Source organism: Choloepus didactylus, chromosome 8 (assembly GCF_015220235.1).
Source record: "Choloepus didactylus isolate mChoDid1 chromosome 8, mChoDid1.pri, whole genome shotgun sequence".
NCBI classification, from domain to species: Eukaryota; Metazoa; Chordata; class Mammalia; order Pilosa; family Megalonychidae; genus Choloepus; species Choloepus didactylus.
In genome coordinates, this window is record NC_051314.1 from 134,651,630 (window position 1) to 134,678,286 (window position 26,657).

At 45.6% G+C, this 26,657-nt stretch overlaps 2 pseudogenes; one reads left to right on the forward strand and one right to left on the reverse strand.

Annotated features, from left to right (window-relative positions):
• Positions 1-1,045: 1,045 nt before the first annotated feature.
• LOC119543046 lies at positions 1,046-1,495 on the reverse strand (annotated as a pseudogene).
• A 24,292-nt stretch (positions 1,496-25,787) lies between these two features.
• LOC119542394 lies at positions 25,788-26,437 on the forward strand (annotated as a pseudogene).
• Positions 26,438-26,657: the final 220 nt, after the last annotated feature.

A 26,657-nucleotide genomic window follows, 5' to 3' on the forward strand; every position in this document is an offset into this window, starting at 1 on the left:
AAATAAAAGTCACTTCCTAATTGTATCAACTTAAGAGTTTTAGGAGCTCAGGGTTTGAAGTCACTTTTCCCCACTTACTTATTCATTTTATTTAAAATAAATATTCAAGATTTACCTTATTCAGACCTCTCTTTGCACTACACCCACCGACACAAGATTTCATCACATTTTCAAAAGGCCCCAGTATGGAGATTACTAGCCCATTTGAACCCTGAACCTAACAAAGAATCATTTTCATCAGAATCAGAAAAAAAAAAAAAAAGAAAAGAAAGCAATGAGATAGGTAAATGAACTTATTTATTCCCCTGCAGTTTCTCTCTCCCTTACATTCAAATTTCCCTCCATCCAGATTAATGCAAACACGTTACAAGTGACCCAGTTTTCCTCCCAATCAAAAGCTGAATCACAGAGATTTAGGGATGGAACCAGCAAGTGCCTTGTGGAGGGGAGGTGACGTTTTACATGAGGCCTGACTCCAGCTGTCAAAGTGTCCCTCACTTCCCCTCCCTACAGCGCTGATGTTTCTCCATCTCCCGGAGCCAAATGCTGGACGTGAACAGCAGGTGAACGGCGTCTTCAGCAACGGGAGCCTCGGGCATGCGGGCCTGGCTGAGGCTGGCAGCTCTCCTGGTCATTTGTTGAGCACCCTTTGGAGGCCAGTCCCCGGGAGCTCCAAGGGGCTGCCCTGCACACAACTTGACCACAGCAGAGTCAGCACAAGCTTTCCTGGTCCCTTTACTCACTGTGCATGCAAAGTAACACCACTTCTTTTGCCTTGGTGAGAAAGGCTTTTTGCTGATTGCTAGGGTTGGGAGCATTCCGAACAAGAATATGGTGAGGGAGGGGTTGGCAGGAAGGAGGAAATAAAAGTGAGAGGAATAAAGGTGAACCAAATCAACTTGCCAGAGAAGAAACAGTGCCCGATGAAGCTGGAGGATTGGAGGAAGCAACGTGAGAACTGAGTTTTTGCAGCAGTGAGAGACAGATACTTCCCGGGCAAGTGCAAAGCCAAGCGACAGCATTTGTGTGGGCCATCCCGGCTGCCTTATTTGGATTCCAGAACCTGGAGAAACTCCTCGTAGTTCACTTGCCCATCTCCATCCACATTGACCACCTGGATCATCTCATCCACCTCCTCGACACTCAGCTTCTATCCCAGCTTGGTCAACATGGACCTCAGTTCCACTGTGCCTACAGAGCCATCGCCATTCCTGTCTAGCACACGGAAGGCCTCCAGTACCTCCTTCTCACTGGCTGTGTCCTTCATCTTCTTGGCCAGTATTCCCAGGAACACAGGGAAGTCCTCGGTGCCGTTGCCATCAGACTCAATCTGGTGAGCCATCTCCTGGAGCTCGGCCTTCATGGATCTCTGTCCCAGGGAGTGCAGGACGGTGCCCAGCTCCTGGGTGGTGATGGTGCCATCCTCATCCTTGTCAAAGAGCGTGAAGGCCTCCTTGAACTCGGCGATCTGCTCCTCCGTCACCTGCTCCGCCATGCTGGGTGGGGTGGGGAGGGTGCCGGCAGGGTGCCCGTTGCCGGGTCCTTGTGCCCGAGCCCGGGACCACCACTCAGCACCTGGCTGCAGCTGCGCTCCTCCCCCGGACCTGGAAGGAGAGGTGGAGACCCCGGTGGGTGGGCTGCTCTCTGGCTTTCCTGCCTGGCTGGAAGTGCCGGCACTTAAGAAAGGGCCGTGTCCTGCCTCGCCGCGGGTCTGGCGGGGATTGGGTGCCATTCCCGGCGCCCCCGCCCTGCGGATGCCTGAAGGCCAGGCCCTGGTCAGACAGGAGTCCAGCAGCAGGACCCAGGGCTGTCTGCTTGTTGAGCCAACGCCGACCTTTCCCCGAGTGAAAGGCACTTGGGTTTCCACCCTGACAGCAAACAGAGCCGTGAGGAACCAGCTGGAATAATGCCTTCGACTCTGGGTGCGGTGGACAATACTTAGGGACATTGAGGTCGGGATTTACCTCCTCAAATTTCCCCTTTTCCCTCCTTCCTCCTCAATCTCCTACCTGTCCCCCAACCTCCCTCCCTTCACTCAATAAAACAACCCTTCCTGCGTCCTTCCTCCCCTTCGGTTGAGGTTTTATGATTTTTGTGTGTTTTTTTGTTTGTTTGTTTGTTTTGTTTTTTCCCCTCAAGGTGAAAAGAAACAGTTGTGTAACCCGAAAGGAACTTCCTTCCCTGGTCTTTGGTATCCACAGCCTTAGGCCCCTTGAGAGGGTTTTTAATGAAGGAAAAAAATATACATTTTTTTTCACATGGAAGCGGCGTGTTTCCTGGTCTTCAGAATAAACACGAAAGGAGAAGGATTTCCTCCAGCCCATTCATTCATTCACTCTCTCACTCATTCATTCACAAATATTTACTGAGGAACTACTGAGCACAGGCACTTTTCCAGGAGCTGGGAACACGGCTGGGAGCAAGACAGACATCGCTTTGTCCTCAGGAATCTGCTGTTCCACTGGAATAACTAAGAAATCCCAAAGACATAATCATAGATTTTTGATAAATGTTAAAAGGAAATACAAGGGACGCTGAAGGAGAGAACGTGGGGAGGCCGCCTTCAGGGCTGTGGTGGATCTCAGCAGCGGTGCGTCTTGAGGGTGACCTGAAGGAGGAGGAGGGGCGGCCATGGTTCGGAGATGGGAGGGAGCCAGGGCAGGGCAGGTGGGAGGGGGCGCGGCAGGGGGTCCCGAGAGGGGAGGGGGAGGCAGGGAGGCCCCCAGGACAGAGCAAGGAATGCAAATGCACTTCTCCCACCATGGGAACCCCTGGATCTTTCAAGCAAGGGCAGGTCTGAGCTGTGGCTGAGCTCCCTGCCTGGGGTGAAGCCAGACCCCAAGCAGGGAGAATCTTTAAGGGGACACCCTCAAGAAGGAAGATTCACCCAGCACCCAGACTCATGCTTCTCCAGAGAAGCCTGGAGGATTTACGCCCTCAGAGTGAGAAGAAGTTGCTTTCCCTGTGGGAATCCAAGAAACCCCAAACTGGGAGAGAACCAGGAGCCCACATGTTATTGATTTGTTGGGGAGGTTGTGGGGGAGGAGTAAGGGGTATGCACGGGAAATTCATTTTCTTTATATAGGGATCTAGATTCCCTGTGGAAAGAATATGATGGGAGAAGAGCTTGAGATACATTTTTTCCCTTCTCTGAATTTTCCCACTTTTCCAACTCAAGTGGCAACAACTCTGGGCCTCTTTGTCTGAAGGGGGTGTGTGGTAAGGGAGTGTCTTAGTTTCCTGGATGGTGAAACAAATGCCATACAATGGATTGGCCTAAACAGAAGCTCCCCATTTTGAGACTAGGAGGAATCCAGAGTACAGCTAGCGAGGAGGGGCTTGTCCCTGAGGCTTGCGGGGTCCTGGGCTGGTTGCCGGGGATCTTGGGTCCTTGGCTTTCCTGTCACATGGCAATGCACATGGCAGCGTCTTCTCATTTATTCTCTGGGTTCCAATGACTTCTGCTTCTCCCCATGGCTGTTTCTCTGCCTGAGCTTCATTCTGCCTGCAATGGAGTCCAGTAATCTGGATTGTAGCACAATCTGATTCTCTTGGCCACACCTTAACTGAGGGAACATCCTCAGGAGATCCCTACAATGGATCCACACCAACAGGGATGGATCAAGATTAAGAACCTGTTTTCTGGGGGACAAAATTCATTCCACAACTAGGTTACAATAGATGTAATCTGCGAAACAATTTCCTTCCTGCTCTCAGGCTCCCCAAGCTTAGGCCCTGAGGGTCTGGGCAGGAGAAGGGGCAGGGGTGCCCTGCTCAGGAGGAGGAGGAAGGCTGGAGAACCTGCCTCTCCCTGCTCCCTGCCCCCCGTAGAGGGTTTTCCCTGAGAGGAGAGGTTTGGGGATCCCAGGGCAGCAGGACCGCCGTGCAGCCATACTCAGCGAGGGGCAGCCCGGGAAAGATTCCTGCAGCCCAGGGGTTGCAGCGTGGAAGACGCAAGGGGGGCCCAGGACTCTTGAAGTCACTTTGTAAACCACTGCTCTGTGGCCAGAGGCTCCATTCTCTCCTCCCACCCCCGATTCATCAGAATTCCGACACAGCCAGGGGGTGATGGGGAGGAGGTGCTGGCCTGGAATCCCTGAGATTAAGTTTTCCTGGCAGACTGGTAGAAGAGGGGCTAAAAAGCAAAGGAAAAAAGAAAGCAGATTTATAGGTAATCCTGAGGCTTGATTTCTTGTACATCTGTGTTTGTGGGTCAAGAGTCATCCCCTCTCTGTGGGTTACAGCTGGGTCCACCGTGGGCTTTGGGGACATGTGGCTTTGCTGGGGGCAGCTCCAGCACCTGTCAAATATTCTGGTCTCTCTTTTGAGGATGGACAAACCTGGCAATGCCTACACACAGGGCTTGGCCAGGGTCAGCGAGTGGGAACTTCAGCTAGAAATGAAGGTCACATTTTCCCCCAATCTTAGGACGTGGGGATCTGTCTGTCACCTCCTGAGGGTGGCTCTTGACTGTGCATTGGAGCCCGATGCCCACGCATTAGAATTATGGTCCCAAAAGCTCTTAAAAATATTTAAAGACCTCCAATCTAATCATTCAATACCTTGTTTTTTATCCATACCAAGACATAATATGCAGTCTTTAAAATGATGATGTAGATAAGGAAAGATGTTCATGATGAAGTATGTTTAGAAATAGGGCATAAAACTGTGTGTATGAAACCATTGCATTTATTTAAAAATTTGTTTATATATGTGTGTGGACATATATGTACACAGATGTACATGCACAGACATTTTCACAAAGGAAAACCTGGAGTACCAGACTGTTAACAGTAAAAACCTTGGGTGGTGGGAATATAGATGCTTTTAATATTCTAATAAATTCAGTGTATTTGCACAATTTCTAATTTTTACACTATGTATTGTTTTTATCATCGGGGAAATGAATGAAGATTTAAGAAATATTGAGATAGAATATGTTCTGTGCCTTACTGACCTTCAGTATTTCGTCTCTTCAACTGAGGCCAATGAAGAATGCACAGGACCTTGTAATACAGTCAGCTTTCCATCTCTCAGGGACTTAAGACTATGGGGAGCAGAAGTTCTCGTGTATAGAAGAGCATAGTAATTAATAAGCCATGATCCCCACCCCCACCACATTGACCTCTGGAACAACTGTCTTAAAAGAGACGGCCGGGCGTTTCTTCTTCTCCCGCCTTCCTTATCTTGCTCCTGGAGGCAAGCACTGTAATTACTCATGAAGTGGTACCAGGGCAGGGCAGGAGGCAGAAGAGAACCAGCCGGGCATGGGCCTTCTGGAGAACTGAGGGTGGCCTCGCAGGAGATCTCCTTTCTGAAGCACCGTGTCGCTGGACACACTTCTGCGCCACTCAGGAATGCGCTCGTTCCTCTGCCCACTCCACCCACAGCTGGGATAAGGGCGACAGGGGTCTGCTCAGCGACTCCATCTGCTCCTAAGGGCGTTCCTTAAAAGGTTACACTGAACACTCAGCAAGGATTTTAAGCACAGGTACCGAGTCCACGGTGTCTCATGGAGGACGGTGTGGCGATGGGCCACGTTATGGTAGTTTGCTGATTAGGAAACTGTGACAGAGGGAATGTTTTTTGCTTCACGGGCGGCTGCAATTCTCTCCTTGCAACCTCTCACCCCAGTGCACTGATTCTTTTCCCTACAGAACGTTCTTTTTGGACTCAGGACCCTTTCAAAGACTTAAAAATCATTGAGGACTCCAAAGGGCTTTTGTTTATGTAGCATATAAAACTGAGTAATGTGAAAAATATTTATACCTTTTAAAAAAATAACAGCACGTGTTAACATAAGTAACATATTTTTATGAAAAATAACCTATATTTTCCAAAACAAAAATTAAGGAGAATTGTGGTATTGTAAAGAACAGTTTGGCAAATCATTATTAATATCTAGCTTAATGGATGCATATCTGCTTCTGCATTTGATCTGTGGTGAAGTGTTGTTTTAATTAAAGTTTATGAAAATCCACATATGGATTTGATAAGGGGGGAGCATTTAAAATAGCCTTTTCAGATAATTGTGGATATTCTTTGATACTATATCAAACTTGGACAGTGGTAGTTGTTTAAAGATTTGTCACAGTGTGGAATCTGATCCCGTATCAATGAACTTTTCAGTCCGGTACATTGAAATCCATTCATCTCTCTTGCACTTTTGGATCATTTATTCATGCTTGATTTTGTAATGCCATGTGTTGATGATCATTTGGAAAACATTTTGTTCAGTTAGTTCTGCAGATCTTCCAAATGTTCAAACATTGCATACACAATATTTTTTAAAAATCACGTCCATTATCACCACTACCAATTCCATTAGAAAAGTCTTTGTTTTCACTTGGAAGCTCAGATTTTATTATTGGCAACAAATGCTGTCAGTTGTTTTCCTTGAAGTGACAGCCTCTCTTTATTTTTGAGAAAATGTCTGCCAAATATCAAGTCTGAGTATCCACAGTTTGTCTCAGTCATTCTTTCAAATAAAAATGAGGTTCCATGACAAAAGCTTCGCACTTTACTCATATAATTACACCAGGACTTTTATCAGGACATCCTTCATACTTCAATATTTAGCAAAATATTAAAGATGTGCACACAAGGGTTGAAATTTTAAGAAGTTAATAATTTTTAATTAAAAATTAAAATCAATTTAATGCAAAAATTAATAATTTCATTCTTAAATGAAACTGGCTTTTTAAAAGATTATTATTTCTCTTACTCTGCATATGTGGAAATGAAGAATACACTGAATTCATGCTAAGACACTGCTTTCAACCATCAGTGCAAATATCAGCACAGTGAAAAATGCAAATAACGTCTTGGGATTATTAGGAAAACAGTTTCGATCTCCCGCACCCTCCGAAAGTGTCTGGGGATCCCCCAGGGATTCATGGAGCATACCTGAAAAACCACTGCCCAGAACCAGGAGTCCGAACCGGGTACAGAATCTCCCAGGCCCTGAAGATTCTGAAACAATTGCTGAGAGAGTGGTGGGTCTTGCCGGCTGTTGTATTCACCAGGACTCCTCTCGATACACACGGAAGAAACCCACCTGCAGCAGATGTTTCATTTGAAGACCAGAAATCCTAAAGCCAGAAAACCCAATGTATTTTACTTTTCTGCGTTGAATTGGTGTTGTCATAGCTTTTGTTTAAAAGAATTTGCTAAACACCTTGCTAAACACTCCCTCTGGGTGTTACAGGGAGAGAAATGGATCAGGGTTTCCTGGTCTTTTTCATCCAGCGTCACTCCTGTTATCCTGCTAGAATGGATGTGGCTGAGAGTGGCAATGGGACCCTCCCTCTGTCTCTTTTGGTATAGCCATCCCCCAGCCCTAACATTCATTCACCTACATCCTTAATTCCCAATATAAATATGAACCCCCTTACATATTTTGTACATATTTGTATGTACATAATACCAATACATAATATTGATGGATTCACTTAATAGCCATTGAGCAATTACTCTGTAGCAGGTGGACTGGTGTCATGTTAGGTACTTTCATGTATATTATCCTGTGTCTCCATTTTACAGGTGAGGAAAAGGAGAATTAACAAATTAGTTAAGGTCAGACAACCAGCAAGTTTAGACCTGGGGCTGGAACCTAGATCTTCCAGTTCCTCCAAACCACAGCTAACGCCCCATCTTGTCTTCCTCACAGTCATTGCCAATGCAGTCTTCTACCCCTTATTCAGCAACTGTAAGAGAGTGGCGAAGCCCAGGACCTACATGCTATAGATGTCTTTATAGTGCAGGAAAAAAAAATCCAGAAACACTTGTTGATGTAGAGTATTCCTACCCAACCTTCCCGTTAAGCGCCTCGTGTGTCCAATTGCCAACTTAACACCTCCACTTGGGTGTTTAATAAGCATCTTGAAGTTAACATGACAGAACAGTTCTTGGTCCTTGTTCCCTCAAACCCTGCTTTCTCCCTGGTCTTCCCTGTTTCTTTAAAAAAAAAAAAAAACAAAAGCACTCAGTTCACGCAATTGTCCAGAACAGAATACTAGCGTCATATTTAATTCCCCCCTTTCTCGCATACTTCCTATCCAGTCTTTCCACTGAAATGTATCTCAATACATCTAGTGCACCTCCCTAGCCCAGGTAACCATCATATTGAGGCAGGATGACCACAACAGCTTCACAGCTTCATAGCTGGTTTCCTTTTTATGTTTTAATTTAGTTCATGCTGTTTCCTGCTAAAATCCTATAATGGCTTGTATTGGTGTCCTAGTGTTGCCATAGCAAAGTACCACAAGCTGGGTGGATTAGAACAACAGAAATGTATTGTCCCACACTTCTGGAGGCCGGAAGTCCAAAATCAAGATGTGGGCAGGCCACACTCCTTCCGAAACCCACAGGGCAGAATCCTTCTTTGCCACTTCCTAGCTCCAGTAGTTTGCCAGTAATCCTTGGTGTTCCTTGACTTGCAGCCGCAGCACTCCAATCTCTGCCTCCATCATCACAGGGCCTTCTCTCTCTGTGCCCCTGTGTGTGTGTGTGTGTGTGTGTGTGTGTGTGTATGTGTCCAAATCTTCCTCTCCCCACCCTCATCTAGTTTGGCCTTATCTTAACTAATCCCATCTTCAAAGACTGTTTTCAAATAAAGTCACACTCACAGGATTGGGAGTTGGGACGTGAATATGTGTTTTGAGGGGGACACAGTTCCACCCATAACATGGCTTCTCTTTGGGTTTTGAATAAAATCCAAACTCCCCACCATGGCCATTTTCCTAAACACTCTACAGTAGCCATCTTTCCTCTCCACAGCTGTTTCCTGCCCTTCTCTCTGTCATGACACCCCCACCCCTATGCTCCAGCAACACCAGCCTACTTTCTGCTCCTTGACCCCTCCAACATGATTTCCACCATGATGTCCTTGCACAAGTGTCTGCCTGGACCCTCTACCCCCAGACTCCCAAGTGGCTGGCTCCTTCTTCTCACTTTGGTCACAAATCAAACATGGCTTCCTTTGTGAGACTTTCCGTGACCACCCACTTTAAATTAATCCTCCTTCTCTACCCCGTCACTTCTTTTTACTCCTCTCATTTATTTACTTCATAACTTATCATTCCTATATATTTCTTGTTCATTTATTTTTTTTTACTTATTTTCTCTCTCACCCCATGTAAGTTTCACAAGAGGAACAACAGTTTCTGACTTCTTTCTCCATCATGGCTGCTGGGGTGGGACAGTCCTTATACCGTAGACTTTAATCAGCGTTTCCTAGATGAATGGAGTACAAGAGGACCATGCAGTCACAAAAAAGCAGTTTTGGCCCCCTCTGTGCAAGAAAGATGGCTGGGGCCTTATTCTCCCTTCAAATCCTTTCCTTCTAGTTCAAAAGGCTGCAGGAGAGCCTCAACTGGTCTTGCCCAATGTCCCATTCACCGAGTGTCAGACATTTCCTTCTCTACTGTTCTCAAGTTTCCGAGTGACTCTGTTGTGATGGCAGCCTCCATATTGCCCCTGGGAGCAGTTACGGATGCTTCATACCTCTGGGCATTCACCCTGAGGCACTATGCAAGGGAATGTCCTCCACCCGGTGTGTGCTCTCCAGGCCTCCTGAAGCATGGACTTATGTCCTCAGCTTCCAGCAAACCCTCTGGTCACAGGGCACTTTTATCTGACTAGCTCTTAATTACGGCCCCTGCCCTGGGACTCTGGCACAGATTCCTCGGCGAGAGACCAGAGGACAACTGAAGAGATACATACCAATAATATGGGGAGAGGCAGGATGTCTCTCCTCAGACTACATGAAGATTAGCTGAAAGACAGATTCCAGGCAGACAGAACAATGTGTCAGCACAGAGGGACTCGGTAAAGAGACAGATCTGGAGGATTCAGGATAGAGGGTGGGAAGAAGTTCCTGGAAAGATGACCCAATCTCCTGGAACATGGCCAAAGGCACTTTTGGTAGAGTCTCCAAATTTACCTGTTGGAGGGTCAGTCTGGGAAACATGCAAAAAGCTGAATTTAAAAATAATACCTCCTCTGAGTCTCCCGTGACTCCCAACCACACATTACAGAATGAGTTCCTTGACGATCTCTTGCATCAGGCAACATCTTCTCAGTTGGTGTTCTAGTTTGCTAATGCTGCAGGAAATGCGATATACCAGAAATGGATTGGCTTTTCTCTTAGCTTCTCCTGGGGGCAAACTCTAAATTACATATCTTAGCTTCTCTGATCTCTCTCCAAAATGTCTCTGCCATTTATCCTCTCATAAATGATTCCAGCAAGGGAACCAAGACCCACCTTGAATGGGGAGGGTCACTTCTCCACTGGAAACAATCTAATCAAAAGGTCCCACCCACAATAGGTCTGCCCCCACAAGATTGGATTAAAAGAACATGGTCTTTTCTGGGGTACATAACAGATCCAAACCAGCATAGTTGGTCTATAGCCTGAGACACTTCGGAGTCTTTGCTCTCTACCTCAAAAATTCCTATCAGTGACTTGCCATCAGGACCTCCCTGCAAGTCTTCCAGAAATGACCATATATGCCTGAACTTGCAGAGGGTACACAGCTAGAGTTGTCGCACTTGGTTCTTTCCAGTTCATGGTCTAATTTGCAGCAACAGTGATACAGACCAACAAGTAGAAGACACAATGATGAGATACTGAAAATGTAGACCAAACATACATATGGATAAAAATGGCATTTTTGATGATCACATGGTATTGACCAGCTACTTCTGCTGCTTCTTCCTTTCCAAGGCCAAGGTTGACCTGATAAAAAAGTTTCTTGCCTTATGTTACAATTTATATTGACCATGGGTAAAGATAACACTTGCTTAGTGATCTTCATGGCTAGGAGGGGATCTTCACAAACACTGGGGGTCTGGACCCTCCTTTCTACTTTCTTGCAGCTGAGCCCGTACTGAAGACTGCTCTAGATTAGGGACATGACCCTACTCTTGGAACAACTTTTGGTCAGTCTTGAGTGAATCATCAAGATTCAGCCTTGGGCTGGGTTGGAGTTTAAGTTCAGGGAGGAGATAATTGTTCTGGATCAGAACTGTAATTAGTTTAATCAAAATCTGATAACCAGATAGCTCACCATTTATGTGGTTGACATGGCAATGCCTTTCCTAGTACTCACAAAGCCACTGCATGTTGCCTCTTGCTTGGTCATAAAGTGGAGGGATGGTTCACTTTGTGATTTGGGGCCTCACCTGCAGAAGGAAGTGCTGAGGAAGCCAAACAACTGGACCGCTTTGAGGATTCCCTGGGTCTTCTTCGGTTGGTGTCAGATTCCATTTTTTCACCAGGCTGTTGGTTTATGAGGTCAGCCTCCAGGGTGCCCCACCCTGTGCTGAGGCTGCCTTTTCAATACGATGAAGTGCTTTAGCCTCCTCAACTGCTGAAGTCAGCTCCTTAAATTTCTCTAAGCACCTAAATTAATGCATTTATGCAAATGGCGACATAAGGGACATACAGGAGACCTGTGTTTAATTCCCGAGAGCAAGCTTGATTAAATCAAGATTACATTATCATCCTAAACAAAAGCAAGTCAGTAATAAGTTTCATAATAAAAGCAGTCAAACAAGTAAAAATCTGTTTTTGGACTCCCCGCCTCTCTGGGAAAATGGCTGCTTCTTATGAAACATGCTGGGAATTGGTAACTTTTCTCAAGCACTTGTCGTGAGCTCACTCACTGCCTCCTCCTGTATTGTGGGGCAATGGGAGGAGGTGGCAGGTGAGAGGCCTCTGGAGTGGGGTTGGGGAGCAGAAGGGGAAGGTTGAGGGAATGCTGGAGGAAGGCAGAGGAGGAAGAAAAGTTGCTGGTTCTGAGGGGCTCCATTTGTACAGTCTACTGGCCTTTCAAGCTTGATATTTTTTTAAAAATTGGTAAACAGAAAATAGTAAATGGGGTGATGCTACTAAGGAGGTAGAGCTACATGCCTACAAATCTTATTCCAAAGATTTTTTTGATGATTGACTAAATACAGTAGTCTGTCACTTTAAGCCCCATAACCAAAGGGGCTTGTAAATTATCTTCAAAAGAACAAGTTGGCCTTCCCTGAGGGATATGGAACTTACTAAGAGGGAGGAAAAGCTTTTGTTGTAAGTTCCAAGTCTTTGAAGTTTATGATTATGATGACAACCTTAGCATTTAGTAGGGGAAGAAGAAGAAGAAGGTGGTGTGTGTGTGTGTGTGTGTGTGTGTGTGTGTGTGTGTGTGTGTGTGTGCATGCCCACGTGGTTCAACCGTACATGAACACGTGTGCCTGCTGGTGAGCACATGAGGTGTGGAGGAAGCAAAAGAATTTAGGGAGGGAGATCAGAACCTGCATGAGTACTTTTAAGGAGGCTAAGAGGTTAGGGAAAGTGCAGCTCCATTTTACCTGAGACAAACTTAAAGGTCATTTACACCAGTAGTTTTCAACTGTGTTCTTTGAACCCCTTGGGTTCTGCAGAGATCCCTCAACAGCTGCATAGGGTGGGAGGTAGGGGCAAGAGGAAGGTGATGGGCAGGAGCCCAGGTTGACTGAGCTGCTTTCTCCACCCCCACAACCAGTACAGCTCTGCTTTTAACTACTTTCATATGTATTGATCGACTCGTCTGTAAAATGGGCACAATAATAATCCTTAGCTCATAGGGCAATATGAATTAATTCATGAAAAGACTCAGAAGAGAGTCTGGAACATAGTAAGAGGTCAATAAATGTTAATGATTATTTTACTATACTAGTGAAAAAGAATTTCATTCAAAAAATGGGTTCCGTTGTTAAAGAAATTTTGAAGCTACCATATAGTTGGACCCCTTCATTTTATAGATAACAATATTTTGCAACTCATTGAATTTAAGCATCTACCCAGGATTATACAATTACATAGTGGATGGCAAAAGGGGCCTAGTAGAAGTCACATCCTCTTTCTGCTGCCAAGGATAGGTTGTCCATGCAGAACAGGAACTCAGGGCCCAGGAGAGCCCATCTCTCATTTCCTGGTGAAGAGGCTGGGGTGCAAAGGGAATCTCTCATCAACCTCAAAGTTCCTTGAAGACAGGGAGAGTGTCTTGTTCATTGGATATTCTCTGGAGTCTAGCACTGTCCCTGGCTGTGATAGACATTTGATAAACATCTGTTGATCAACATCACATGAATAGGGTAGAGGCTGAGCTGGGATAGAATTCAGATTTCTTGGGATGAATAAGCTGAGTGAAATTGGGTAAAGAGGAGTGGAGGGCTTTGCACCGCAGAAGAGTGCTCAGTAGAGTAGAGGCAGAGACCTAAGACTAGGTAGGATGACTTATGATACTGGTGACCTCTGGGACATTCGAGTGCATGGATTGAGTGTTCCATTGGGAATAAAGAGTCTTGAAGTCCAGTCCCAACTCTGAGAGTGTAAAATGATGAGAACAGACAACCCCTGAGCTCATCTCCAAAGGAATATGAAGATTATCAAAAGAATCTCACCCAAGACTGAGAATTACATGCTAAGTAGAGGCCAAATTTGATGTTTCAGGCAAAGATAAATGTGGCTAGTAATGTGGCTGTTGTTCAAGAAGTGGAAGGGGAGGAGGGCAGGGTGTGATGTGGCCCAAGGGAATACGGTGAAGAAGGACAAAGGCAATAGCAGTTGGGGAAGGAATGAGGGAATTTACATGTACGAAGTTCTGGGTTTTTCCTCTTCACTTAGGAAGAGGACATGCCATGGGCAAGCACGTAGAGATGCAAGTAGAGCTAGGTGGATGAGGAAAGAAGAAAATATGGTAAAGAATTAGAGTGAAAGAAGGGAGATGTATTAGTCAGGGTTCTGTAGAGAAACAGAACCAACAGGAGATATCTGTAAATATGATGAGATTACATAAAAGTGTCTCATGCAACTGTGGGGATGCACGAGTCCAAATTCCATAGGGCAGGTTGGAAGCTGGCAACTCTGATGAAGTTTTCTATGAATTCCCCAGGAGAAGCTGGCTGGCTGAAATGGAGATGAAAATTATCTCTTCTGACTGCTGAAGTCATCACTTCTCCTTTTAAAAACTTCAACTGATTGGATGAAACATCTGTCATTGCTGAAGAAACTTTCCTGAGTGACTATAGATGTAATCAGCCATAAAAGCAATCAACTTACTCATGATCTATGCTCACAAAATGTCGCCACAGTAACAGTAAGGCCAGTGCTTGCTTTACCAGACAACTGGGTACCATCACCTGGTCAAGTTGAAACATGAACCTAACCATCACAGTCCACCCTTGTCAAGTCGGCAGCTATATCCATCACCTTAAATCATACTCCATCTCTAAATAAAAATAATAACATTTTTTTTTTGCCTAACAATACTCAACTGTCCTACAAACAACAGGAAACACTAAATCTCTCCAGAATAGGGTGTAAGTCCTTAGGTAATATTCAATATTAAACTTGATATCCTATTATTTAAATACTATATAACATGAACACTACAACTTATGTCATATGATGAGATAAGATAGAGAAGAAAACAAAGATGTTTGTTTCATGTACATATACAAAAGTACTCATAACAAACCAAGAAAGAAAAAATTATAACCATTACCGTCTTTGTTTCTGTAACCGTCATGTCGTCATGGTTCATATTTATCACTACCTTCTTCCACTACCCATTCCATGTTCCCTTTACCCTCAGCAAGCACTTCAGCTGGCCGTGGTTCTTTGCCTGGTGGGGTGACCCAAACATTCATTCCTGAAGTTTCTGGGCCATTAGTATGCCTGCCTGGATTGGGTTGTTGCAGTTTTCCATTGAATTTAATCACAGGGCATGGTAGTACTAAGAGATGCCCTAGGGGATCTCCCGTATTCCAAGAAAAATTTTCTTTACCTTCATTGTATAGTTACAGTGCTATTTCCCCTTGATAGTGAGGATCAGTCACCCCAGCCAGTACAGTAATCCCCTTCCTTGCCTGTTGGTTCAGAGGCATAAGAAGCCCAAAGTGGCCAGGTGGCAGTCTTAACTTCCGGTTCAATGGAATTATTGATGTGGTTCCTAGTGGAAGCACACCTCCTTTTGGAACTAAGACTTGTAGACCAGCAGAGCTTAAGGCTGCAGGGACAGGAAGCAAAAATTTTTCTCATGGATCAATAGGGGCGATAGTGAGTGGTGCCACTTACATTTCCACTTTCCACCCCTTGATTCCTGGACCCGTGAATCCTGGCTATGGGAGAAACAGCACTATAGAGTGGATGCTGATTCAGAGCATACACAGCCTCCTGGAGAACACTGCCCCAGCCCTGCAAGGTATTGCCACCTAGTTGGCGCCATAATTGAGTCATCAACAGGCCGTTCCATAGTCATACATTTTGATGTAGCTTATCCCTTTAGTTGCAAGGTACAGAAATTGACCAAAATAATTCAAGCAATAGAATAATTTATGACCACACAGAGAGATTTCAATACACTCAGAAGCAGGAAGGAGAGTTAAGCTTCATGAGTACTGCATCTAGCAAAATTGGGATCTCTACTTCTGTATATCTTCTCTCTCTCTCTCTCTCTCTCTCTCTCTCTCTCTCTCTCTCTCTCTCTCTCTCTCTCTCTCTCTCTCTCTCTCTCTCTCTCCACCTCTTCCCTTACTGGTTGGCACACGGTCCATCATTTCTGACCCAAGATGGCAACTACACTCCTGAATTTACCTGGCCATTCAGTTCATCCACCACAGTTAATTGGTTCACACTCTGGGGCACTTTGTAGTCAATTAAGGGCAAAATAAGAATACCTGGTAAATTAATACCTACTTTTACAGAAACCATCTGCAGGGCAGTTCCTCTGGAAAAAAAAAAGTATGGGAATATAGTCCATATCCTATTCATTCTCAAAATATTTCTTTGGGCAATCTGTTCTATCATCATGATTTCAAACAGTTAAACATCATTGGGATTGTAGGCCACTTTTGGTGTTCACATGTTTGTGTATTCTCTTTGATGTAGAGATCCATAGATTATACCACATTTTTTGAAACTGATGAAATTCAGAACCACAACTCTATACCAAGCTTGTCTTCAGAGTCCTGAGCAGATAATTGTTTTTTTTAAACACATCCAACCTGAAAAAAACACACAGTCTTATTACCAACTCTAAAACAATTTACTACCTATCTTCAAAAGTATATTCTCTAGTTCTTATCTTTAAGACTCATCAATTGAACTACCATCCACTCTGCTCCAAATCTATAATTCTTACTGTTAAACCTAGAGTCTTCCATCCTTATTCTCTGATATCCTTAACACTAACTATAGAACCATACCTCATATATCCATCCCTAATTCAGCTATCTTAGTTAAGGACCCTTCAGTGGCCTTAAAAAGACTGAAAAGGTCTCCTCCCTAATCATCATTGTACTTCATATTCCATACTGCCAGCTTATTATCTCAGTACAATGATTTAAAAACAAACAAATAGACAAAAACCTCTTGGTATCCTCTTGTCTGTAGGAAAAACATGGCAGACTCTTCATATTCCCTTTTCCTGCTACTTGACTTTTGTAACCTATGGTCAGTATCACTAAAATCCCCACCATTTTCCAAATAGTTAAGTGCTTCCCATGGTTCTCAAGCTGAATTTACCCAGGTGTCTATGCTTAGCCAATTGATACCTGTACTTTGGAAACACCATTGGGGAAAAAAAACAAAAGGTCATTCCACTGTTCTATCAACCGTTGTATCAACCATTCCTCTAGATGATGTGGAACATGGTAAGGCCAGAGAATTCCATGAGCATATGCCCATTCATTCCCTCATTTCATTTGCTGTTAAGTGGGTTCCCTGAACGGAAGCAATGTTGTGTGGAACATGTGATGGTAGACAAGATATTCCATAAATCCACAGATGGTGGTTTTGGCAGAAGCATCGCATGCAGGGGAGGCAAACCTATATCTGAAGTATGTGTCCCTTGCACAATGGAAGTGGTCCAATGCAATCAATGTGCCACTAGGTAGCAGCTGATCACCTCAGGGAATGGCGCCATATCAGCAATTGAGTTTGGGTCTCTGCTGCTGGCAGATTGGGCACTCAGCAGTGGCTGTGGCCAGGTCAGCCTTGGTGAATGGAAGCCCATGTTGCTGAGCCCATGCCTAACTGCCATTCCTACCACCATGACCACTTTTTTTATGAGCTCATTGGGCAATGACTGGAGTAGGTGGGGTAACAGGCTGTCTTGTATCCACAGCAGGTCAACTTCTCCACTTGATTATTAAAATTCTCCTTTGCTGAATTCACCTTCTGGTGAGTATTCACATGGGACACAAATATCTGCATGTTTTTTGTTCTCAGAAAGGTCTATCCACATACGCCTTATCCAGACATCTTTGTAACCAATCTTACAAACATGTTCTTTCAAACTAACTGACATCCAGCCAACCACGAGCAACAGCTCGTGAATCAGTATACAAACACACCTCAGGCCAGTTCTCCTTCCAAGCAAAATGAGCAAACAGGTGCATTGCTCGAAGTTCCACCCACTGGGAGGATCTCCCTTCACCATTTTCCTTCAGGGACATCCCAGAAAGGGGCTGCAGTGCAGTAGTTGCCCACCTTCAGGTGGTGCCTGCATATCATGCAGAACCAGCTGTACACCAGGACCAAGTTTTCTCTTCCTCAGTCGACTGATTGTAGGGAACTCCCTAAGAGGCCAAAGTTCAGGGCTGGGAAAGAGAAGGAAATGTGGCAGAAGTGGGGGCCATGGGCATTTGGGCCACTTTGTCATGTAACTTACTTGTACCTTCTCCCACCCAAGCCCTGTCTTGTATATACTATTTTCATTTTATGACGCAGTACTGTTCTGCATGCCCAACTTTATGGCTTGGTGGGTCAGACAACATCCAGCCCATGATAGACAACTCAGGTCTCTTGGTGGCCATGGTTAAACATTCAGTCTCTAAAAAGGCCCAGTAGCAAGCCAAAAGCTGTTTCTCAAAAGGAGAGTAGTTATCTGCAGAAGACTGTAAGGCTTTACTCTAAAATCCTAAGGGCCTGCGTTGTGATTCTCCTACAGAAGCCTGCCAAAGGCTCCAAACAGCATCTCTATTTGCCACTGACACTTCCAGCACCATTGGCTCAGCTGGATCATATGGTCCAAGAGGCAGAGCAGCTTGCACAGCAGCCTGGACCTGTTGCAGAGCCTCATCTTCTTCCAGTCCCCACTCAAAACTAGCAGCTTTTCTGGTCACTCAGTAAATGGGCCGGACTAGCACAGCCAAATGAGGAATATGCTGTCTCCAAAATCCAAAGAGGCCAACTAGGCGTTGTACTTCTCTTTTTACTCATAGAAGGGGCCAGATGCAACAGCTTATCTTTCACCTTAAAAGGAATATCTTGACATGCCCTGCACCAGGGGACACATAGAAATTTTACTGAGGTAGTAAGCCCCTGTATTTTTATTGGAATTATCTCCCATCCTCTGACATACTAATGTCACTTCTGAGCCAGTGTTTAATAATCTCCAAAATATCTGATGATTTCCTTTTCCCCAATGAATAGTAATTCTAGAGTAGTTGCTACTTCTTGCTCACTAGGTCCCATCAACATGATATCATCAATATAATGGGCCAGTGTGATGTCTTGTGAAAGGGAAAAACAAGCAAGATCCTGCAGACAAGATTATGACATAGGGCTGGAGAGTTGATATACCACTGAGGTAGGACAGTGAAGGTATACTGCTGGCCTTGCCAGCTGAATGCAAACTGTTTCTGGTGGTCCTTATTAACAACAATTGGGAAGAAAGCATTTCCATATCAATAGCTGCATACCAGGTACAAGGGAATGTGTTGATTTGCTCAAGTAATGATACCATAACAGGAACAGCAGCTGCAGTTGGGGTTAAGTTCACAAAAATCCACTATAATTCTCCAAGACCCATCTGTTTTCTGCATAGGCCAAACAGAGTTGAATGAGGATATGATGGGAATCACCACCCCTGCATCATTCAAGTCCTTAGAACGAATTAATGTCTGAAATGCCACCAGGAATCTTGATATTGCTAGTCATTTACTATTTTGCTTGATAGGGGCAGTTCTAATGGTATCCATGTGGCCCTTCCTTCCACAATAGCCCTCACTCCACAAGTCAGGGAACCAGTGTGGGGATTCTGACAGTTGCTGAGTATGTCTATTCCAATTATGCATTGTGAAACTGGGGAAATAAGCCCAGAATGGGTCCAGGGATCCAGAGGATGCACTGTAAGATGGACCTGAGCTAAAACTCTTTCTGCTGACCTCCATAAGCCCCTGCTCTGACTGGTAGACCACAGTGACATTTTGGATCACCTGGAACTAATGTCACTTCTGAGCCAGTGTCTAATAATCTCCAAAATATCTGATGATTTCCTTTTCCCCATTGAATAGTTACTTGGTAAAAGGCTGTAGGTCTCCTTGGGGAAGGAAGAAACAGTGTAAATTTTTGTACTGTAACAGGGTCCTTCCCCAAGGAGACCCAGCCTTTCTGTCATTCAAGGGACTATGACTCTGTCTTTCTGTAATTCAAGTTAGACTTTTGTTCACTCGACCCAAAACTCTTCTGCCTATACAGGTCAAGTCATAATTCAGTAGACTGTCCATCTATTTGACTTCTAGGTACCCCATGATTTATTAGCCAACACCACAGGTCTCTGCAAGAGAGACTATTCTGATTACTGCTTTGAGTCTGTTGTGTATCTTGGTAGCCATGCCCACCTTGTCTTTGGCAATTAAGTGCTGCCATGTGGTTTCTGCAAACTTGGGATCTGATCATCCCCATTGTGTTTAAGGATTCCAGTTCAGTGACAGCAACTCCCATACTAATATCTGACCTAGAGAGGACGACTACAGAATTTATCAGAGATGATGGAGTTAATCTCACAAATTTATTCCTCATGCACCTGGTGAAAGGTCTGTCCTCAGGACATTCCTGGGTGAGTAAGCAGGTCTTACATGGTAAATCCACTCTAACGTTCCAATCTCTCTAAGCCTTTGGATCCCCTCCTCTACATTATACCAGGGCAGTTCTGGCATTTCAACCTCACGTAATGTCAGCCACCTTTTCATCCATGTTTCAGCCAACCACCCAAAGAAAATGCAAGAGCCCTTTCTAACCCCTCAAGTTATAACACTGCATCCAGAATCTCCGTTTAGTGGACCTATGTCAAAATCTCAACCTGATCCAACTATATATTCCTTCTACCATTCCACACCCTTAATATCCATTCCCACGCATATTCCCCTGATTTCTCTCTATATAAATTTGAGAACTCATGCAGTTCTTTTGGAATATAGCGCACATCCTCATGGGTCACACTGAACTCACCTTTTGGTGCCTGTTGGGACTTCCGGGGCATTCTCTTGCAGTTTTATCTGGTGAAACAAGATTAATCTTTTCAGATAGAGAAGTGAGGGCTCTTTCCTCAGGAGATTTGTTTACAGGTTTATCAGGCACTATAGGGTTAATCTCTTCAGGTGGAGTTTGGATGGCAGATTCCTCAGGGCAGACTAGAAGTCTCCAAGCTGTCTCTCTTCAGGGCACGCTGGAGGTCCAGTGGCTGTTTCCTCAGGGGAGATCATCAAAGGTTTATCTGGCAAAGACTCAGCAGAATCTAGGGTTTAATTGTCCCCACTGCCATCATTATCTACCCATATGTCCCCATTCCAATTTTCAGGATCACATTCCTTTCCAATCAATGCCTTCACTTTAACAGCAGACACCCTGCAAGGTTGGGAATTTAGTTTACGTTGTGACTTTGCCACTGGCACAATGAAATGCTGGGTCTGGTTTCAGAGATTCAAGCCTGCAAGTAGAGGAAATAAGATTTTTCTTTCAGGGCACAGGTAGAAACTTTTACATCTTTCATTCAGATTTTCTTTCAGGGCACACATAGAAACTTTTACATCTTTCATTCAGCAGTTAAGTTGCAAATTTGAAAAATTCAGCTCATCACTTTCTTTTATAACTGTATCCTGTGTATTTAAGAACAACCAGCCAACACCATTATACCTTTTAACTCCACAAAACTCTGTTAAGGTGTCAAAAGCACTTACCCACAGACTTGCTTCTTACAAGTGCATGAGTAGCAGTATCCAATGGTGACCTTTTATGTATCTCCATTGCCAACTCACATCATGGACACTCAGTGCCATCCTGATTATGGGAAATAGGGTCTTTAGTGCCATCAAATCTAATCAAAGTAGAGAACCAATTGCAAAAACTCAGATCTGCTTCTCAAGAACAATTCCCAATACCAAAGCTCTATTAGTCATGGTTCTCTAGGGAACATATCTATAAATATTATGAGATTTAGTAAAACTATCTCATGCAACTGTGGGCATGCACAAGTGCAAATTCTGTAGGGCAGCTGGCAAGTTGGCAACGCCAATGAAGGTTTCCAATGACTTCCCCACGAGAAGCTGGGTGGCTGAAGTAGAGTTAAAAGTTCTCTCTTCTGGCTTCTGAAGTCATCACTTCTCCTTTGTTTTTAAATAAAACTTATTAATTTCAACCTATGTGTGCCAGATATTAAAAATGATTGCCAAACTGTTGTTTAGAATGCCACATTTCTCCTTAATTTTTGTTTTGGAAAATATAGGTTATTTTTCATTAAAAAAATGCTACATATGTTAGTATGAGCTGTTATTTTCTTAAAAGGTATAAATATTTTTCACATTGCTCAGTTTTATATGCTACATAAACAAAAGCCCTTTGGAGTCCTCAATGATTTGTATGTGCTTGAAAGGGTCCCGAGTCCAAAAAGAACATTCTGTAGGGAAAAGAATCAGTGCACTGGGGTGAGAGGCTGCAAGGAGAGAATTGCAAAAGCCCCCGAAGCAAAAAACATCCCCTCTGTCACAGTTTTCTAATCAACAAACTGTTATAACATGGCCCATCGCCACGCTGTCCTCCATGAGACACTGTGTACTCGGTACCTGTGCTTAAAATCCTTGCTGAGTGTTCAGTGTAACCTTTTAAAGAACGCCCTTAGGAGTAGATGGAGTCGCTGAGCAGACCCCTGTCGCCCTTATCCCAGCTGTGGGTGGAGTGGGCAGAGGAACGAGCGCATTCCTGAGTGGTGCAGAAGTGTGTCCAGCGACACGGTGCTTCAGAAAGGAGATCTCCTGCGAGGCCACCCTCGGTTCTCCAGAAGGCTCATGCCCGGCTGGTTCTCCTCTGCCTCCTGCCCTGCCCTGGTACCACTTCATGAGTAATTACAGTGCTTGCCTCCAGGAGCAAGATAAGGAAGTCGGGAGAAGAAGAAACGCCCGGCCGTCTCTTTTAAGACAGTTGTTCCAGAGGTCAATGTGGTGGGGGTGGGGATCATGGCTTATTAATTACTATGCTCTTCTATACACGAGAACTTCTGCTCCCCATAGTCTTAAGTCCCTGAGAGATGGAAAGCTGACTGTATTACAAGGTCCTGTGTATTCTTCATTGGCCTCAGTTGAAGAGACGAAATACTGAATGTCAGTAAGGCACAGAACATATTCTATCTCAATATTTCTTAAATCTTCATTCATTTCCCCGATGATAAAAACAATACATAGTGTAAAAATTAGAAATTGTGCAAATACACTGAATTTATTAGAATATTAAAAGCATCTATATTCCCACCACCCAAGGTTTTTACTGTTAACAGTCTGGTACTCCAGGTTTTCCTTTGTGAAAATGTCTGTGCATGTACATCTGTGTACATATATGTCCACACACATATATAAACAAATTTTTAAATAAATGCAATGGTTTCATACACACAGTTTTATGCCCTATTTCTAAACATACTTCATCATGAACATCTTTCCTTATCTACATCATCATTTTAAAGACTGCATATTATGTCTTGGTATGGATAAAAAACAAGGTATTGAATGATTAGATTGGAGGTCTTTAAATATTTTTAAGAGCTTTTGGGACCATAATTCTAATGCGTGGGCATCGGGCTCCAATGCACAGTCAAGAGCCACCCTCAGGAGGTGACAGACAGATCCCCACGTCCTAAGATTGGGGGAAAATGTGGCCTTCATTTCTAGCTGAAGTTCCCACTCGCTGACCCTGGCCAAGCCCTGTGTGTAGGCATTGCCAGGTTTGTCCATCCTCAAAAGAGAGACCAGAATATTTGACAGGTGCTGGAGCTGCCCCAAGCAAAGCCACATGTCCCCAAAGCCCACGGTGGACCCAGCTGTAACCCACAGAGAGGGGATGACTCTTGACCCACAAACACAGATGTACAAGAAATCAAGCCTCAGGATTACCTATAAATCTGCTTTCTTTTTTCCTTTGCTTTTTAGCCCCTCTTCTACCAGTCTGCCAGGAAAACTTAACCTCAGGGATTCCAGGCCAGCACCTCCTCCCCATCACCCCCTGGCTGTGTCGGAATTCTGATGAATCGGGGGTGGGAGGAGAGAAGGGAGCCTCTGGCCACAGAGCAGTGGTTTACAAAGTGACTTCAAGAGTCCTGGGCCCCCCTTGCTTCTTCCACGCTGCAACCCCTGGGCTGCAGGAATCTTTCCCGGGCTGCCCCTCGCTGAGTATGGCTGCCCAGCGGTCCTGCTGCCCTGGGATCCCCAAACCTCTCCTCTCAGGGAAAACCCTCTACGGGGGGCAGGGAGCAGGTAGAGGCAGGTTCTCCAGCCTTCCTCCTCCTCCTGAGCAGGGCACCCCTGCCCCTTCTCCTGCCCAGACCCTCAGGGCCTAAGCTTGGGGAGCCTGAGAGCAGGAAGGAAATTGTTTCGCAGATTACATCTATTGTAACCTAGTTGTGGAATGAATTTTGTCCCCCAGAAAACAGGTTCTTAATCTTGATCCATCCCTGTTGGTGTGGATCCATTGTAGGGATCTCCTGAGGATGTTCCCTCAGTTAAGGTGTGGCCAACAGAATCAGATTGTGCTGTAATCCAGATTACTGGACTCCATTGCAGGCAGAACGAAGCTCAGGCAGAGAAACAGCCATGGGGAGAAGCAGAAGTCATTGGAACCCAGAGAATAAATGAGAAGATGCTGCCATGTGCATTGCCATGTGACAGGAAAGCCAAGGACCCAAGATCCCCGGCAGCCAGCCCAGGACCCCGCAGGCCTCAGGGACAAGCCCCTCCTCGCTAGCTGTACTCTGGATTCCTCCTAGTCTCAAAATGGGGAGCTTCTGTTTAGGCTAATCCATTGTATGGCATTTGTTTCACCATCCAGGAAACTAAGACACTCCCTTACCACACACCCCCTTCAGACAAAGAGGCCCAGAGTTGTTGCCACTTGAGTTGGAAAAGTGGGAAAATTCAGAGAAGGGAAAAAATGTATCTCAAGCTCTTCTCCCATCATATTCTTTCCACAGGGAATCTAGATCCCTATATAAAGAAAATGAATCTCCCGTGCATACCCTTTACTCCTCCCCCACAACCTCCCCAACAAATCAATAACATGTGGGCTCCTGGTTCTCTCCCAGTTTGGGGTTTCTTGGATTCCCACAGGGAAAGCAACTTCTTCTTACTCTGAGGGTGTAAATCCTCCAGGCTTCTCTGGAGAAGCATGAGTCTGGGTGCTGGGTGAATCTTCCTTCTTGAGGGTGTCCCCTTAAAGATTCTCCCTGCTTGGGGTCTGGCTTCACCCCAGGCAGGGAGCTCAGCCACAGCTCAGACCTGCCCTTGCTTGAAAGATCCAGGGGTTCCCACTGCTGGGAGAAGTGCATTTGCATTCCTTGCTCTGTCCTGGGGGCCTCCCTGCCTCCCCCTCCCCTCTCGGGACCCCCTGCCACGCCCCCTCCCACCTGCCCTGCCCTGGCTCCCTCCCATCTCCGAACCATGGCCGCCCCTCCTCCTCCTTCAGGTCACCCTCAAGACGCACCGCTGCTGAGATCCACCACAGCCCTGAAGGCGGCCTCCCCACGTTCTCTCCTTCAGCGTCCCTTGTATTTCCTTTTAACATTTATCAAAAATCTATGATTATGTCTTTGGGATTTCTTAGTTATTCCAGTGGAACAGCAGATTCCTGAGGACAAAGCGACGTCTGTCTTGCTCCCAGCCGTGTTCCCAGCTCCTGGAAAAGTGCCTGCGCTTAGTAGTTCCTCAGTAAATATTTGTGAATGAATGAGTGAGAGTGAATGAATGAATGGGCTGGAGGAAATCCTTCTCCTTTCATGTTTATTCTGAAGACCAGGAAACATGCCGCTTCCATGTGAAAAAAAATGTATATTTTTTTCCTTCTTTGAAAACCCTCTCAAGGGGCCTAAGGCTGTGGATACCAAAGACCAGGAAAGGAAGTTCCTTTCGGGTTACACAACTGTTTCTTTTCACCTTGAGGGGAAAAAACAAAACAAACAAACAAAAACACACACACACACACAAAACATAAAACCTCAACCGAAGGGGAGGAAGGACGCGGGAAGGGTTGTTTTATTGAGTGAAGGAAGGGAGGTTGGGGGACAGGCAGGAGATTGAGGAGGAAGGAGGGAAAAGGGGAAATTTGAGGAGGTAAATCCCGACCTCAATGTCCCTAAGTATTGTCCACCGCACCCAGAGTCGAAGGCATTATTCCAGCTGGTTCCTCACGGCTCTGTTTGCTGTCAGGGTGGAAACCCAAGTGCCTTTCACTCGGGGAAAGGTCGGCGTTGGCTCAACAAGCAGACAGCCCTGGGTCCTGCTTCTGGACTCCTGTCTAACCAGGGCACCCAATCCCCGCCAGACCTGCCAGGGCAGGAAAGCCAGAGAGCAGCCCACCCACCGGGGTCTCCACCTCTCCTTCCAGGTCCGGGGGAGGAGCGCAGCTGCAGCCAGGTGCTGAGCGGTCGTCCCGGGCTCGGGCACAAGGACCCGGCAACGGGCACCCTGCCGGCACCCTCCCCACCCCACCCAGCATGGCGGAGCAGGTGACGGAGGAGCAGATCGCCGAGTTCAAGGAGGCCTTCACGCTCTTTGTCAAGGATGAGGACGGCACCATCACCACCCAGGAGCTGGGCACCGTCCTGCACTCCCTGGGACAGAGATCCATGAAGGCCGAGCTCCAGGAGATGGCCCACCGGATTGAGTCTGATGGCAACGGCACCGAGGACTTCCCCGTGTTCCTGGGAATACTGGCCAAGAAGATGAAGGACACAGCCAGTGAGAAGGAGGTACTGGAGGCCTTCCGTGTGCTAGACAGGAATGGCGATGGCTCTGTCTGCACAGCGGAGCTGAGGTCCATGTTGACCAAGCTGGGATAGAAGCTGAGTGTCGAGGAGGTGGATGAGATGATCCAGGTGGCCAACGTGGATGGAGATGGGCAAGTGAACTACGAGGAGTTTCTCCAGGTTCTGGAATCCAAATAAGGCAGCCGGGATGGCCCACACAAATGCTGTCGCTTGGCTTTGCACTTGCCCGGGAAGTATCTATCTCTCACTGCTGCCAAAACTCAGTTCTCACGTTGCTTCCTCCCATCCTCCAGCTTCATCGGGCACTGTTTCTTCTCTGGCAAGTTGATTTGGTTCACCTTTATTCCTCTCACTTTTATTTCCTCCTTCCTGCCAACCCCTCCCTCACCATATTTTTGCTTGGAATGCTCCCAACCCTAGCAATCAGCAAAAAGCCTTTCTCACCAAGGCAAAAGAAGTGGTGTTACTCTGCATGCACAGTGAGTAAAAGGACCAGGAAAGCTTGTGCTGACTCTGCTGTGGTCAAGTTGTGTGCAGGGCAGCACCTTGGAGCTCTTGGGGCCTGGCCTCCAAAGGGCACTGAACAAATGACCAGGA